Raw genomic sequence first — 14,012 nt, forward strand, 5'->3', positions numbered from 1 at the left:
TCCACTTTGCCTCTTTTCTGAAGCACCATCAGGGACTGACCTCTGGAACTTCAGACTCTGTGCTCTGCTCTTTATAAAAATCTGACATTGAAGCCCTCTTATTTTTCTCTCATCAGTGGTTTTGGGGAACAATTTTCTCGTGCAGTCCCTGTACATGTTTTCACTCTTTCTCTTTAGCTGCTTTCAGAGAGAGTGCTTTCTTTCACAAACACTGATGCACTGTTTCTCTCCGTCATCACCCTCTCTGCAAAAACAGCTCTCTTCCCTCTGTGACACTGTAGCTCTTCTCTCCAATTCACCTTTGTGCACCGCATACCTGCCTTTTTCTCTCTCTAAAATTATACAGATTATTCTGTTAATCTTGAGATTGATTTCCCAGTTGTTCATAAAGGTTTGATGTTGCTCTGTGATTGAGGGAGGAGACAAACCCAGGGTCCCTTTACTACTCCACCAACTTAACTCCTCCCTCTTCCATTGTTGTTTTAATTGGTATTTAATTGATCACATATGATGTGGAACATCTTTTTATACGCTTATTTGTCTCCTCTCTTTTTTATTGAGGTGTCTGTTAAGGACTGGCTCATTTTTTAATCAGGGTATTCATTTATTTGTTGAATTTTTAAATGATTTTTTTATATATTTTGGATAACAATCCTTCATCAGATGTGTCTTTTGCAAATGTTTTCTCCCATTTTGTGGCTTGTGTTCTCATTTGTTTTTCTTAATTGTATTTCATAAATCAGAGGTTTTTAAATTAAATTAAGTCTAACCTATCAATTATTTGCTTTATGGACTGTGTATTTGGTGCTTATCCAAAAAGTCACCACCATACACAAAGTCACCTGGGTTTTCTACTGTTTTATCTTCTAGGAGTGCTATAGTTTTATATTTTGTATTTAGGCCTATTATCCATCTTGAGTTAATTTTGGGAAATATGTAAGGTCTGTATTTGGATTCTTATCAATGTGTGTGTGTGTGTGTGTGTGTATTTCCAGTTGTTCCAGCACCGTTTGTTGAAATGACTATCATTATTCCATTGTACTTCTTTGGTCCTTTGTCAAAAATGAGTTCACTGTAATTATGTAGGTCTATTTCTCAGCTCCTTATTCTGTTCTAGTGATTTATTTCTCTCTTCATCAGATAATGCTATACTGTATTAATTATTGTGTCTTTAGGGTAAGCTTAAAGTAATGTAGTGTCAGTCTTCTTATTTGTTCTTTCCCTGCAATATTGTGTTTATTCTGAATCATTTAACTCTTCATATTAATCTTAGAATCAGTGTGTCAATATCCACAAAATAAATGTTGGGATTTTGATTGGGATTTTGTTGAATAGGAATAACTGACAACATGGAGTCTCCCTATCCATAAACATGAATATCTCCCTAATTTACTTAGCGTTTTGTTCATCCATCAGAGTATTGTAATTTTCCTTTTATAGATCTTTTACATTTTTTATTATATTTATACATAAGAATTTCATTTTGGGAAGTGTTAAAGTAAATATTATTATGTATTTAATTTCAAATTCCACTTATAATTGTCAGCATATAAAAATGATTCTCTTTTGTATATCAACCTTGAACCTTGCAAACTTGAAATAACTGCTTATTAGTTCCAGATTCTTGTTGAGTTTTTTTCCACATTGTTGACTGTCAAAGGCAGTTTTATTTCTCCATTACAAATCTGTATAATTTTTATTTCTTTCTCTTCTCCAATTATATTTGCTAGAATTCCCAGTATGATGTTGAAGATTATGAATAAAAAGATGTAAAAAAAATGATAACATACATAAAACACAAAAAGGAGTAATAAATGAAGAGAGAAAGAAAAAGAAAGAAAATTATCTTTTTTATTTTATTTAGAATGTGTTTGAACTTAAATTGCTATCAAATAGTATAGACTACTAATTTCATTCAGATATCGTATATGAACATCTTGGTAAACATACACTCAAAATCTATGACACATGCACAAAAAATAAAGGGAGAAGGCCAAAGATAATGCCATAGAAACTCATCAATCACAAAGAAAGAGAGCAAGGGAAAAAATGAATTGAGAATAACTACAATAACAGCCAGAAGACAATTAATAAAATGACAGTAAGGATACACTCATTGATAATTATTTTAAATGTAAATGACATAAATGCTCTGACCAACAGATATGGGATAGTGAAATGGATAATAAAGACGTCCCATCTATATGATACCTAGAAGAAACTCACCTCAGACCTAAAAACACATTCAGACTGAAAGTGAAGGGCTAGAAAAATATTCACCATGCATATGAAAGCAAAAAAAGCTTATATAAGATATACATACATATATAAGATAAAATAGACTTCAAAACAAAGAATGAAAAAAATAGACCATAATGAGACAAAGATGATATGATGATAAATTGATCAATATATGTTTTTTTTTATTTTTTATTTTATTACTTTAGAGAGAGAAAGAGAAAACACAAGTTGGGGTTAGAGGCAGAGGTTGAGACAAAGAAAAAATCCCAAGTAGGTTCCACACTCAGCACAAAGCCAGATGCAGAGCCTGATCCCACAACCCTGGAATCATGACCTGAGCCAAAATCAAGGGTCAGATGCTCAACTGAGCCACCCAAGTGCCTCAATATTTTAAAAATATATATAGTTTAAACTGCAACACAGGCAAATTCCATATAAAAACAAAGGAAGTGTTGCAGAAATTAGAGGTCAGCTGACTTTGGATCTGAGGTTCATAAGTAACATAACCCAAATTCAGAGGAGAATGAAGCAGGTTAGAGGCCAGCTGGAGGCTAAGTGCAGCTTTAATTGGTGTCAAGCATTCCTGAATTTGCAATTAAAGGAATCTAGTTCAAGGGGGCTTATTGTATAAAAGTTTATAATGATACAGCTTTTAAATACTGACATCAATATTAAAATGAAAACAAGTTTTACATCACAATCAAATATACAAAAGACTTAAGGAAGAGATCCTGTGTGAAAAACCAGGCACTTCAGTGAATCAAGAACTGTGTACCAGTGGTGGAAATGGAAAATTGTGTACTCCCAGTTCTCTCCCCAGGTAATTGTAATTGAACAGAGCAATGTTAAATTTGCAAAACTGTTGTGCACAAATTCTCTCCAAACCAATCCTTTCCTTCTTATGATGCCACATGGTCACCACTTATGAAGGTGCAAACTTCTTGGCTTGTGTTCAAACCTTCTCATACTGCACTCTGTTTTTGCAGTAAATCCTGTAGGCTTCTGCTTGAGTTGGGTCTGGGATATTTGGTTCATTTAGAAGGTCTTGTGTTCTTAATATCTGCTTAATCATGATGGCTTGCCTACAGTCTATGTCTTTAAAGATGGACAGGCACAGTGTCTGATGGGTCCAAGTTGGGGTAAAACAGTGATAGTTCAAATTTGCATTGAGGGAGGGGAAGTTTAAACTAAACGCATCTGTAGTTTAAACAAGCCTCTTTCCAATGGAGTCTCTTTCTGTAATGGCATACTCCTAGTTCATGAGGTTTATTGTGCCATTGGGATTTTTTGTTGAGACAGCAACAAAGCCAAATGGGTGGTCCTTTCTCCAGATTTTCTGCTTCTGGGTGATTCTACTTAGGGCAATCCCATATTAATCCAAAGTTCCTTTTGTGTCCAAGGCCTGGTGAACAATATAGATGAGATGGTGGTGGTGATTTCTTTGTCTCAAGACTTCACCCCAAAGCACATTCTGTGGCCAAGTGATCAATCTTACAAGAGGGTATGACAATTGTACATATCTATGCACCTAACACAGGAGTGCCTAAATATATAAAGCAAATGTTAATGGACATAGAGAAATTGTTGGTTATGCAAGAAAAATAGGGGACTTTAACACTTCACTTACAGAAATAGATAGATCATCCAGGAAGAAAATCAACAAAGAAACAATGTCTTTGAATTACACATTGGACCACATGGACATAACAGATATATACAGAAAATTTCATCCAAAAATCCCAGAATTCACATACTTTTCAAATGCACTTGGAACATTCTCCAGAATGCATCGCGTAATAGGCCATAAAACAAACCTCAATAAATTTGAGAATATTTAAATCATACCATGCATCTTTTCTGATCACAACAGTATGAAACTAGAGATAATTCATAAGAAAAAGACTGGAAAAAACACAAACATGTGGAGAGTAAACAAAATGATAATAAATAGTTAATGGGTCAACAAAGCAATCAAAGAAAAAATTAAAAAATACCTGGACACATTGGGGCGCCTGGGTGGCGCAGTCGGTTGGGCGTCCGACTTCAGCCAGGTCACGATCTCGCGGTCCGTGAGTTTGAGCCCCGCGTCGGGCTCTGGGCTGATGGCTCAGAGCCTGGAGCCTGTTTCCGATTCTGTGTCTCCCTCTCTCTCTGCCCCTCCCCCGTTCATGCTCTGTCTCTCTCTGTCCCAAAATGGATGGACGTTGAAAAAAAAAAAATTAAAAAAAAAAAATACCTGGACACAAATGAAAATGAAAACAAACTGGTCAAAAATCTTTGGAACATAATAAAAGTTGTCCAAAAAGGAAAGTGCATAGCAATGCAGGGATGCCTCAAGAAACAAGAAGAAGCTCAAATAAATGATCTAACATTACACCTAAAATAACTAGGGGAAAAAGGACAATAAAAACCCAAAGTGAGTAGAAAAGAGAAAACAATAAAAATCAGAGCAGAAATAAATGCCACAGAGACTGAAAAAAGGTAGAAAAAAAACAATGAAATCAGAAGCTGATTCTTTTAAAAGATAAATAAATTTGAAAAACCTTTAGCCAGACTCATTAAGAAAAAAAATTACCAAACTATAGACAATCAGAAATGAGACAGGATTGAAGACAATCCTGATATCACAGGATTAGCAAGGATTGTAAGACAAAAGTGCAAAAAAAATCATATTCAAAAAAACTGAAAAACCTAGAATAAATGGCTAAATATGTAGTAATCTTCAAAAACCAACCCGGAGAAAGTAGAAAATCTGAACATACAGATTACAAGTAATAAAATTGAATCTATAAAGAAATAAAAGTCTAGGAGAAGATGAATTCACAGGTGGATTCTACCAGTCATTTAAAGATTTAATATTTATTTTCAAACTATTCCAAAAATTAGAAAAGAAAGCTTTCCTATGCAGTTTACAAAACCTGCATTACCCTGGTACCAAAACTAGACCAAGACATTATAAAAAAAGAGAAGAGTACAAGCTAATATGCCTGATGAACATAGATGAAAAAATTCTCAAAAGAATACTAGCAAATCATGTACAACAATACACTAAATAGATCATTCTATTCACCACAATCAGGTGGACTTTATTCTAGAGATAAAATCGTGGCTCCTTATTTGCAACTCAGTCAGAAGCACACAATATATCAGAAAAATTATAAAAATCATATGATCTTCTCAGTAGATTGAGAAAAAGCATTGGACAAAATTCAACATCTGTCATGATAACAACTCTCACCAAAATTAAGGTTGGAGGAAACCTACCTCAACATAATAAAGTCCATATATGAAAAGTTCACAGTTATTAGCACACTGAAAAGTGAAAAACTGAGTGTTCTCCCTCTAAGATTGGGAGCAAGACAAGGATTTCCACTCTTACTACTTTTATTCAACATGGTACTATAAGTTTTAGCCACAGCAATATGACAAGAAAAAGAAATAAGAGCGATCCATATTGGAAAATAAGTTAAACTATCACTATTTGCAGAAGACATGATACTGTACATAGAAAACCATAAGGACTCTACCAAGAAACTACTAAAATAAATTACTTCATTAGCATGTCAGGGCATAACTTTAATAACCAGAAATTGATAGCTTTTCTGTGCACTAATAATGAAGTATCAGAAAGAGAAATTAAAAAAATACATTATTTACAATTGCACAAAAAATAACATACCTAAGAATAAATTTAACCAAAGAGGTGATCTGTATTTTGAAAACTATAAAATATTGATGAAGGAGATTGATGGTGACAGAAACAAATGGAAAGATATCAATGCTCATGGATTGGAAGAATTAATATTGTTAAAATGTCCATATTACCCAAAGCAACCTACAGATTCAATGCAATCTCTATTAAAACACCAATACCTTCTTCATAGAACTAGAACAAATAATACTAAAATCTTTATGATACAACAGAAGAAGACCCTGAATAACCAAAGCAATCTCAAGCAAGAAAAAAAAAAAACTACAGGTATCACAACACTAGATTTCAAGATACACTATAAAGATGTAGTAAGCAAAATGGTATGGTACTGGCACAAAAATAGGAACATAGATCAATAGAACAGAATAAAGACTCCAGAAATTAACCCACATTTATATGTCCAATTAATCTATGACAAAGGAGGCAAAAATACACAATGGGGAAAAGACAGTCTCATCAATAAATGGTGCTGGGAAAACTGGAGAGCTACATTTAAAAGAATGAAATTGGATCAATTTCTTATACCATTTACAAAAATAAACTCAAAATGGGTTATATACCTAAATGTGAGACATGAAACTAAAAATTCCAGAAAAGAACACAGGCAGTAATTTCTCTGACATTGGCCACAGCAACTTTTTCTAGATATGTGTCCTAAAAGGGAAACAAAAGCAATAACAAAGTATTGGCACTACTTCAAAATAAAAAGGTTTTGCACAGCAAAAGAAACTATCAACAAAACAAAAAGATAATCTGCCGAATGGGAGAAGATATTTTAAAATAATATATCTAATATGGGGTTAATATAGAAAATATTCAAAGAACTTATACAAGTCAACACCAAAAAACCACAAGAAATCTGATTAAAAAATGGGCAGGAAACTGAATAGAGACTTTTCTAAAGAAGACATACAGATGGTCAACAGATACGTGAAAAGATTCTCAACATCAGTAGTCATCAGGAAATGCAAATCAAAACCACAATGAGATACCACATTACACCAGTTAGAATAGCTAAAATCAAAATGACAAGAAATACCAAGTATTTGCAAAGATGTAAAGAAAAAGGAACCATCATCAACTATTGATCGATATGTAAATACAAACAGCCATTGTGGAGAGTGTAGAATGGCAGGTCCTAAAAATATCAAATATATAAATACCACATGATCCAATAATTCCACTGTTGAATATTTATGGAAAGAAACTAAAGGAGCTAATTCAAAATGACATATGCACACCTATGTTTATTGCAGAATTATTTATAATAGTGAAGATATGGGAGCAACCCAAGTTTTCATCAATATATGATTAGATAAGGAAGATGTGATACATACATACGTACATACACAATGGAATATTATGCAACCAGAAAAAAGGATGACATTGTGCCATTTGAGACAAAATGGATGGACCTAGAAGGTATTATGCTAAGTGAAATAAGTCAGACTGTGAAAGACAAACACCATATAATTCCTCTCATAAGTTGAATCTAAAAAAATATATAAAGAAAAAAACAAAATCAAACCTATAAATACAAAGAACAAGCTGAAGGTTGTCAGAGTGGAGGGTGTTGGGGGGTTGGGAAGAATGGCTGAAGGGGAGAGGGGGATACAGGGTTGTGGTTATTGAATGAATAACTCATGGGAATAAAAGACACAGCATAGGGAATATGGTCAGTAGTATTGTAATAGTGATGTAATGACACAGTATCTATGCTTGTGGTGAATATATCATGATACATAAGCAAGCTGGTCAAATCCCTATGTTGTGCACCTGAAATTCATATAGCATGGTGTGTCAACTCTACGCAAGTTTTTTAAAAGTTCAAAAAATAAAATAAATTAATTAATTAATAAAAAACAATATAATTTATAAGAAGAATTGATTTTTACAAACATGATAACTCTGTTCTGACTAAATAAATTCAATTCTGATTCAAGGACAAGTCAAAAATGAAATGTTGGAAAAATATATTTCATGCTAATAGTAATCAAAATAGAGATAAGGTGGCTAAGCTAATATCAGGAAAAAAATGGACTTTCATTAAGTCACAAAACTTTACAAGAGAAAAAAGAATATTATATATTGATATCAATCAATAACATATAACATCTATAAACATGTATGCAACAACAGTACTCCATGATATATGAAGTAAAAATGGAAAGATCTGAATGGAGAAATAGATAGTAATGGTAGGTGCCTACAGTACTGTGTTTCAGTTATGGCTATAACAGTAAGACCAATAACAAAATAGAGTACAAGAAAAACATATGATACTCAACAAATATATGCAGAACACCAGCATTGTACATTAAATATTCCCATAGATAGATCACATCTTAGGCTACAAGTCTCAATAAATCTAAAGAATTACATTGTACAAGTATCTTCTCTGACCAAAATGGATTGAAACTAGAAATCATTTTGAAAAATGGAAAAGCGAAGGGGCGCCTGGTTGGCTCAGTTGGTTAAGCGTCCAATTCTTGATTTCATCTCAGGTCATGATCTCACAGTTCATGGGTTCAAGCCCTACATTGGGCTGTGCACTGAGAGTGTAAGGCCTCCTTAAGATTTCCTCTCCCTCTCTCACTACCCCTCCTCTGCTTGTACTCTGTTTCTCTTTCTCTCAAAATAAATAAATAAACTTAAAAAAATGAAAAGTAAAAAGTTCACAAATATGTGGAAATTATACTCTTTTTAATTTTTTTTTCAACGTTTATTTATTTTTGGGACAGAGAGAGACAGAGCATGAACGGGGGAGGGGCAGAGAGAGAGGGAGACACAGAACCGGAAACAGGCTCCAGGCTCTGAGCCATCAGCCCAGAGCCCGACGCGGGGCTCGAACTCACGGACCGCGAGATCGTGACCTGGCTGAAGTCGGACGCTTAACCGACTGCGCCACCCAGGCGCCCCTCTTTTTAATTTTTTAATGTTTATTTGTTTTTGAGAGAGAAAGAGAGCATGAGTGGAGGAGGGGCAGAGAGAGAGGGAGACACAGAATGTGAAGCAGGCTCTAGGCTCTGAGCTGTCAGCACAGAGTCCAACATGGGGCTCAAACCCATGAACTGTGAGATCATAACCTGAGGTGAAGTCGGAGGTTTAACAGACTGAGTCACCTAGGTGCCCCCACAAATTATTCTTAAATAATCAATGGGTCAAAGAAGAAATGACAAGGGAAATTAGAAGCATTTACAAGAAATTAAAACTAACACACAATATACCAAAACCTATGAGATTCAGTGGGAGCATTTCTCAGAGGAAATGTACAATTATAAATGCTTACAGTAAAGAAAAAAAAATCCCAAATCATTAACCCAACTAATCTAACTTTACAACATCTGGACCTGGAAAGAGAAAAGCTAGTCAAACTTAAAACTAGCAGAATTCTGAAAGTAATAAGAATCAGAGAAAAGATGAATGAAATAAACAATGTAAAGAATAAATATATTTTTTTAATTTTTTAATGTTTATTTATTTTTGAGACAGAGAAAGAGCATGAATGGGGGAGGGGCATAGAGAGAAGGAGACACAGAACCTGAATCAGGCTCCAGGTTCTGAGCTGTCAGCACAGAGCCTGACGCGGGGCTCGAACACACAAACCGTGAGATCACGACCTGAGCTGAAGTCAGACGCTTAACCGACTGAGCCACCCAGGCGCCCCAAGAATAAATAAAATTTAAAATATTTCATTGAAAGTAATTGACCAAATTGGCACACTTTTAAGTAGATGGGTAACACACAAAAGGGAATACTAAATTTACTAAAATCAGAAATAAAAAGGACATTAACAGATTACAGAAACAAAAATAATTATAATACAATAATATAAACAATTTTATGTTAACAAATTTTATAACCTTGATAAAATGGACAAATTCCTAAAAACACATATACTATCAAAATTAAATGGAGAAATAATAGAAAATATTAAAAAGACATATATACATACAGGAATGAAATCAACAAATACCTCACAACAAAGAAAAACCATAATCCATGTAGACTTCACTATTAAGTTCTACCAAATTTTTTTATCAATTTTATCTTATTTTGGGAGATACAGAGACAGCACGAATTGGGGAGGGGCAGAGAGAGAGAGAGAGACAGACAGACAGACAGAATCCCAAGCAGGCTCAGCGCTGCCAGCACAGAGCCTGATGTGGGGCTCGAACCCATGAAACCCTGAGATCATGACCTGAGTTGAGATCAAGAGTGGGATGTTTAACTGACTGAGCCACCCAGGCACCCCAAGTTCTACCAAAATTTTTAAAGAATTAACACCAATTTCTTCCAAATTATTCCAAAAATTAAAAAAAGAAGGAACACTTTCCAACTTACTCTTCGAGATGTATCTGGATATCAAACAAATACATCAAAAGAATAGAAAATTATAAACCAATTTTCCTTATGAATATAGATAGGTACAAACACCTCCAAGAAAGCACTAGCAGACCAAATACAGTAGCATATTAGATGATATGTCATTGCAATGTGGATTTTATTTTAGAATGCAATAGTAATTTGATATGAAAAAATTAATTTATTTAATACATTAGATTAATTCAGTGGAGGGAAAAAGTCACATAATCATCTTAATTGATGCAGAAAAGCTGTTGGACAAAAGACAATGCACTTTATTTTTTTTTCTTCTTATGTTCTTCATTTAGCAAAATGCATGCTTTAGTATACAGTTTCAAGAGTCTTGAAAAATTCATACATGTAGTACTCCATTGTGTATATAAACCACAATTTTTTTATCCATTCATCATTTGATGGACATTTAGGCTCTTTCCATAATTTGGCTATTGCTGAGCGTGCTACTATAAACATTGGGGTACAAGTGCCCCTATGCATCAGTAGTCCTGTATCCCTTGGGTAAATTCCTAGCAGTGCTATTGCTGGGTCATAGGGTAGGGCTATTTTTAATTTTCTGAGGAACCTCCACACTGTTTTCCAGAGGGGCTGAGCCAATTTCATGCCCACCAACAGTGCAAGAGGGTTCCCATTTCTCCACATCCTCTCCAGCATCTATAGTCTCCTGATTGGTTCATTTTGGCCACTCTGACTGGCGTGAGGTGATATCTGAGTGTGGTTTTGATTTGTATTTCCCTGATGAGGAGTGACGTTGAGCATCTTTTCATGTGCCTGTTGGCGATTTGGATGTCTTCTCTAGAGAAGTGTCTATTCATGTTTTCTGCCCATTTCTTCACTGGGTTATTTGTTTTTCAGGTGTGGAGTTTGGTGAGCTCTTTATAGATTTTAGATACTAGCCCTTTGTCCGATATGTCATTTGCAAATATCTTTTCCCATTCCGTTGGTTGCCTTTTAGTTTTGTTGGTTGTTTCCTTTGCTGTGCAGAAGCTTTTTATCTTCATAAGGTCCCAGTAGTTCATTTTTGGTTTTAATTCCCTTGCCTTTGGGGATGTGTCAAGAAAGAAATTGCTACAGCTGAGGTCAGAGACGTCTTTTCCTGCTTTCTCCTCTAGGGTTTTGATGGTTTCCTGTCTCACATTCAGGTCCTTTATCCATTTTGAGTTTATTTTTGTGAATGGTGTGAGAAAGTGGTCTAGTTTCAACCTTCTGCATGTTGCTGTCCAGTTCTCCCAGCACCATTTGTTAAAGAGACTGTCTTTTTTCCATTGGATGTTCTTTCCTGCTTTGTCAAAGATGAGTTGACCATACTTCTGTGGGTCTAGTTCTGGGGTTTCTATTCTATTCCATTGGTCTGTGTGTCTGTTTTTGTGCCAATACCATGCTGTCTTGATGATGACAGCTTTGTAGTAGAGGCTAAAGTCTGGGATTGTGATGCGTCCTGCTTTGGTCTTCTTCTTCAAAATTACTTTGTCTATTCGGGGCCTTTTGTGGTTCCATATGAATTTTAGGATTGCTTGTTCTAGTTTCGAGAAGAATGCTGGTGCAATTTTGATTGGGATTGCATTGAATGTGTAGATAGCTTTGGGTAGTATTGACATTTTAACAATATTTATTCTTGCAATCCATGGGCATGGAATGTTTTTCCATTTCTTTATACCTTTCCTCAATTTCCTTTATAAGCTTTCCATAGTTTTCAGCATACAGATATTTTAGATCTTTGGTTAGATTTATCCCTAGGTATTTATGCTTCTTGGTGCAATTGTGAATGGGATCAGTTTCTTTATCTGTCCTTCTGTTGCTTCATTATTAGTGTATAAGAATGCAACTGATTTCTGTACATTGATTTTGTATCCTGCGACTTTGCTGAATTCATGTATCAGTTCTAGCAGACTTTTGGTGGAGTCTATCGGATTTTCCATGTATAATATCATGTCATCTGCAAAAAGTGAAAGCTTGACTACATCTTCGCCAATTTGGATGCCTTTGATGTCCTTTTGTTGTCTGATTGCTGATGCTAGAACTTCCAACACTATGTTAAGCAACAGCGGTGAGAGTGGACATCCCTGTCGTGTTCCTGATCTCAGGGAAAAAGCTCTCAGTTTTTCCTCATTGAGGATGATGTTAGCTGTGGGCTTTTCATAAATGGCTTTGATGATGTTTAAGTATGTTCCTTCTATCCCGACTTTCTCGAGGGTTTTTATTAAGAAAGGGTGCTAAATTTTGTCAAAGGCCTTTTCTGCATCAATTGACAGGATCATATGGTTCTTATCTTTTCTTTTATTAATGTGATGTATCACGTTGATTGATTTGCGAATGTGGAACCAGCCCTGCAGCCCACGAATGAACCCCACATGATCATGGTGAATAATTCTTTTCATATGCTGCTGAATCCATTTCCTTGTATCTTATTGAGAATTTTTTCTTCCATATTCATCAGGGATATTGGCCTGTAGTTCTCTTTTTTTACTGGGTCTCTGACTGGTTTAGGAATCAAAGTAATGCTGGCTTCATAGAGTGAGTCTGGAAGCTTTCCTTCTTTTTCTATTTTTTGGAATAGCTTGAGAAGATAGGTATTATCTCTGCTTTAAACGTCTGGTAGAACTCCCCTGGGAAGACATCTGGTCCTGGACTCTTATTTGTTGGGAGATTTTTGATGACTGATTCAATTTCTTCGCTGGTTATGGGTCTGTTCAAGCTTTCTATTTCCTCCTGATTAAGTTTTGGAAGTGTGTGGGTGTTTAGGAATTTGTCCAATTCTTCCAGGTTGTCTAATTTGTTGGCATATAATTTTTCATAGTATTCCCTGATAATTGCTTGTATCTCTGAGGGATTGGTTGTAATAATTCCATTTTCATTCATGATTTTATCTATTTGGGTCATCTCCCTTTTCTTTTTGAGAAGCCTGGCTAGAGGTTTATCAATTTTGTTTATTTTTTCAAAAAACCAACTCTTGGTTTCGTTGATCTGCTGTACAGTTTTTTAGATTCTATATTGTTTATTTCTGCTCTGATTTTATTATTTCTCTTCTTCTGCTGGGTTTAGGCTGCCTTTGCTGTTCTGCTTCTATTTCCTTTAGGTGTGCTGTTAGATTTTGTTTTTGGGATTTTTCTTGTTTCTTGAGATAGGCCTGGGTTGCAATGTATTTTCCTCCCAGGACTGCCTTCACTGCATCCCAAAGCGTTTGGATTGCTGTATTTTCATTTTCATTTGTTTCCATATATTTTTAATTTATTCTCTAATTGCCTGGTTGACCCACTCATTCGTTAGTAGGGTGTTCTTTAACCTCCATGCTTTTGGAGGTTTTCCAGACTTTTTTCTGTGGTTGATTTCAAACTTCATGGTACTGTGGTCTGAAAGTATGCATGGTATGATTTCAATTCTTGTATACTTATGAAGGGCTGTTTTGTGACCCAGTATGTGATCTATCTTGGAGAAGATGCCATGTGCACTCGAGAAGAAAGTATATTCTGTTGCTTTGGGATGCAGAGTTCTAAATATATCTGTCAAGTCCATCTGATCCAATGTATGATTCAGGGCCCTTGTTTCTTTATTGACCGTGTGTCTAGATGGTCTATCCATTTCTCTAGTGGAGTATTAAAGCCCCCTGCAATTACCACATTCTTATCAATAAGGTTGCTTATGTTTGTGATTAATTGTTTTATATATTTGGGGGCTCCTG

At 35.1% G+C, this 14,012-nt stretch overlaps 1 pseudogene; it reads right to left on the reverse strand.

Moving 5' to 3' along the window:
- Positions 1 to 3,163: 3,163 nt before the first annotated feature.
- LOC124509266 (SUMO-conjugating enzyme UBC9-like) overlaps positions 3,164 to 14,012 on the reverse strand; it is a 40,884-nt pseudogene continuing 30,035 nt past the window's right edge.

The sequence above is a fragment of the Lynx rufus genome, unplaced genomic scaffold (assembly GCF_022079265.1).
Source record: "Lynx rufus isolate CCGP_SWC_20201006 ecotype Redwood Valley unplaced genomic scaffold, mLynRuf1.p SCAF_14, whole genome shotgun sequence".
NCBI classification, from domain to species: Eukaryota; Metazoa; Chordata; class Mammalia; order Carnivora; family Felidae; genus Lynx; species Lynx rufus.